A 4,209-nucleotide genomic window follows, 5' to 3' on the forward strand; every position below is an offset into this window, starting at 1 on the left:
CTGGCAGTGGAAAGGTGGAACCTGAAGAACCCCCAGTAGTTAGGGGTCCAGTGGAGGCATGGGGCTGCTCACCCATTTTCAACATTTTTGACCCAGAATCATTCCTGTCTAAAGGAAATGCAGGGATAAAAATGAGTCGGACTGAAGGAAAGGCCATCCATCCAGAGACCAGCCTCCCTTGGGATCCATCCCATGGGCAGGCACCAAACCCTGACACTATTACTGGTGCCATGTTGTACTTGCAGACGGGAGACTTGCATGGCATTCCTCTGAGAGGCTCTACCAGAAGCTGACTGATACAGATGCAGATACTCACAGCCAACCATTGTACTGAGGTTACAGACCCCAGTGGAAGAGTTAGAAGGACTGAAGCAACTGGGAGGGATGGCAGCTCCATAGGAAGACCAACGGTGTCAACTAACCTGGGCCCCAGGGAGCTGCCAGAGACTGAGTCACCAACCGGGCAGCACACTGGGGCTGGTCTGAGGCCCCTGGCACATATGTAGCAGAGGACCACCTGGTCTGGACTCCGTGGGAGAGGATGCACCTAATCCTGTAAACTTGATGTTCCAGAGAAGGGGGATGCTGGGGTGGGAGGGCACCCTCTTAGAGGCAAAGGGGAGGGGAGACAGGGTGAAAAACTCTGAGAGGGGTCATGAGAAAGGGATGTGTGTGTGTGACATTTGAGATGTAAATAAATAAAATAATTTATAAAAAAAGAAAAATAACAAAACACCCTGGGACTGAATAAATGACTCTGTTACGAATGTTAAGTAGGGTTGGTTCCCAAAATCTACATGGTAGGTCACCATTATGTGTGGTTCTAGTTGTAGGGGATCTGGTGACCTCCTCTGACCCACAGAAACACCACACACACACACACACACACACACACACACACACACACACACAAACACCACTTACATACATACATACAGTCAAAATACTTGCATACAGAAAATAGAATAGCAACATCTTGGTACCTTATGCTAAACAGAGTGATGGAAATCCACAGGTCACCTTGGTGGACCTCAGGGGTGGGCAGAGGACAGAGCAGCATCACCAATGCCAGGAGGTGGCAAGAGAAGGAAGGTATGATTTCTAGGAGAGAGACCAAAGATGCACAAGAACTATCTGGAGAAGGATCGTTGGTGATTTTTGTGGTATATCTTAAGAAATATGGGGTACGTGGAGAATAATAAAATGACACAAACTTTGGAAAGTTAGACTGCTCAAGTGGCTGGGCCATTAGATCCTTGACCGTTGTGACAGTGATTCAGTTCGGTCTGCCCCTATCACTCGGTGTGTCGGTAGATGCCAGAGAGGAGAGAAGCCGTGTCTACACCCAGTGTTCTGACATATGAACATCTGAATGGTTTGTAGCCTAACGTTCCCTGGAAAATGTGAGCTTGAGCCAACCACCAGTCAGGAGGCATATAGGCCAACAGCACCAGGAGCAAGCTTGAGGCTAGAAGAACCCCACCTGGGACTGAGGGCCCTGGGTGGGACTGAGCCTGAGACAGGGGTCATTCGGGCAGCTGGGGTAAGGAACAAGCCCAAGATGGCCACTGTCCAGGCACCATGGAGATGGACAGGGAGCTAGACTGAGATGACCAATAGATGCTGAATAGTCGGGTGCTGCATGGGTCTGTGGAGGGCAGACCATGTCTGAGATGACCCCTGCACTGTGTTATAATGCACAAGGGGCACAGCACTCCTGAGACCACTCCCTGAGACGACTCAGATGCTCAGAGACCCCAGCTGGTGCTAAGAGGAGCAAATGAGTAGTAGAGAAATGGAAGATAAAGAGAATCAAAAGGAAGTGGACACAGTGAGGGGAGGCAGAGCTGGAGAATGGAGGGTAGTGAGAAACACCCTGGTAGCTCGTGATGTCACCTGAGACCATGTGCTGGATCTGTGGCCCTGCAGCAGAAAGGGTCTGTTACCAAAAATCAGGCAGGTATCCCTGGTCTGGGCTTCTGCTCTGGGATATGTTGATGTCTGGGGGCTGTGCAGAACCGGGCTCACCCTCCGCCGGGCATCCTCTGAGAACTGGCTCTGGGTGAGAATGGAACAGCTGACCCCACTCCTGGCCCGCTGCAGTATCAGGAGTAGGGACCACACATTGTGGGAGTTGCACATGAAGTGGCCCTGAGGATATAAGTGTGGGGGACCAGGTTCTCACATTCATCTGGATGGTGGAAAGATGTCTTTGTCCTCTTCTCCTTACCAGTTGTGGCAGGCAAGAAACTTGGCCCTGGAGTCATGACAGCAGGAGAGCTGGCCCTGCCCTTCACCAGCCATGGCACTCAGAGAGCAGGCCCCGCACCTTACCTGTGCACCACAGTAGAGCTGACCCAAGGGTGTGAGTGTGGGAAAGCCGGCCCTGCCACTTATCTGCCACACGGGGACATGAGCAAGGGAGATCTAGATAACCCCTACTATCTAAGACAGGCAGAAGTGCTGGTTCTGAGGTCATCAGAGCAGGGGAATTGACCTTGGTTCTCAATGCTGCAGCACTCAGCAGAGCAGGGCCTGCACCTTCCCTGAGCAGCACAGGAGCTCAGACAAGGGAGAGATGGCACCTCCTCTTCCTTGTCCCTTGTCATCTGTAGCAGGCAGAAGAGCTGGTCCCAGGGTCACGAGAGTGGGAGAACTTAGCCACGTCCCTCATCAGATGCAACTCGTGGGGAAGCAGGCCCTGAACCTCCACCAGGCAGCAGGGTAGAGCTGACCCTGGTAGCAGGGGTTGCTGACGAGCCGGCCCACAAGAACATGAGAGTGGGATAGCCAGGGGCTGACCAACTCAGATACTTCTCAGGCCCAGATTCAGGGCTTTAATTGGCTCACCCTAACATATGTCCCATTAATGAACTTGCTGGAGTGCACGGAGGAGCCGGTCCTACAGATCCAAAACTACAGGATCTCCATGGCAACATCAGGATCTCCAAGAGGAGTCCCTGTGAGGATCCAGAATTGACAGAGTAGCAGGAGTCAGAGGCCTAGAACCAGTTCATTACAATGAACATTTGCAAGCAAAGAAGTGTGGACAAAAAGGTATACTGTGGGACCCTGTGATAAAACCATAAGGAAGGTTTTTTTCCTCTGTTGTGGGAGGAGGTTGCAAAGGTGGAGGGCAGGGACAAGGAGAGTGGGAGATGAGTTGGGATCTGGGTGCATAAAGAGAGATTCACAAAGAATCAATGAAAGGTCAAAAAATATAACAAAGTAACAAAGTATAGGTTATGCTACAGAAAGACCTTGAAATCCGGCCAGGTGCAGGAAGCCACCCTCCCGAGCTGTGCACTGTTCCATTTAGAGGAGATGTCCAACATAGGCAAATTCACTGAAATAGAAAGTGATGTGATTATAAAAAGATATGTGGGGGGGATATGTTTGGTGCATGTGTGGTGAGGTATGGGGAAGTGGGTGCTGCCCCGGGCTCATGCTGAGGCATCCCTTCCCCATGAGGGACCAGCCACACAATGGTACAGTGTAGAATAGAATTTATTCAGGGCATGGGGAGGGGAGTCTAGAGGGTAGTAGAGGCAGAGAGGGGTGGGGGGAGGGAGGGGGGGGAAGAAAAGTAGAGGAGTAGAGGCCAGCCATGAGCACGGGGAGAGAGTGTCGGGGGAGGGAATTGGGAGAGAGGGGTGACAGGATGGGAAGAGCAGGAGCAAGAGAGGAGCAAGAGAGTGAGGGGTGGGCAAGCAGCCCCTTTCATAGTGAGTCAGGCACGCCTGCCTGTTGCCAGGTAACTGTGGGGCGGAGCTTAGAAAAATGCTAACAGAAAGCAGATTGATGATTGCTTAATCTACTTTCTGGTACTGGGAAAGGGGAAGAAGTAGGAGCAGTCACGGATGGGTCTTGGGTGCTTGTGGGGTGACTGAATGGTCTGCAGGTAAATCTGGTTACAGCTGCATGGCACCGGAAACAAACAAGGAGGTAGCGAACATTACTCTCTGCAGTGTGAATCTCATACACTGGAAACGAAGTAAGAGATAAGGAATAGGACTCACTGAAGTCTGACTTTTATAATGTGTTGGTTTCACCTTAGAAATTACTTCAGCGACTCTATCATTTTAATCTGAATACCTTAAGTTTTAAGGTGCCCTCAGCATAAGGAATATATCCATTTGTCATTCTGCTGAAGCCTGCGGTCAAGCTAGGCTCCAGATGCAATGCCACTTAGCTGTTTTCCCTGGAAGA

At 51.0% G+C, this 4,209-nt stretch overlaps 1 pseudogene; it reads left to right on the plus strand.

Moving 5' to 3' along the window:
- Window positions 1-1,285: 1,285 nt before the first annotated feature.
- Window positions 1,286-1,392, plus strand: LOC120097261 (small nucleolar RNA SNORA17; annotated as a pseudogene).
- The last annotated feature ends 2,817 nt before the right edge of the window (window positions 1,393-4,209 follow it).

Source organism: Rattus norvegicus, chromosome 15 (assembly GCF_021556685.1).
Source record: "Rattus norvegicus strain SHRSP/BbbUtx chromosome 15, alternate assembly SHRSP_T2T, whole genome shotgun sequence".
NCBI classification, from domain to species: domain Eukaryota; kingdom Metazoa; phylum Chordata; class Mammalia; order Rodentia; family Muridae; genus Rattus; species Rattus norvegicus.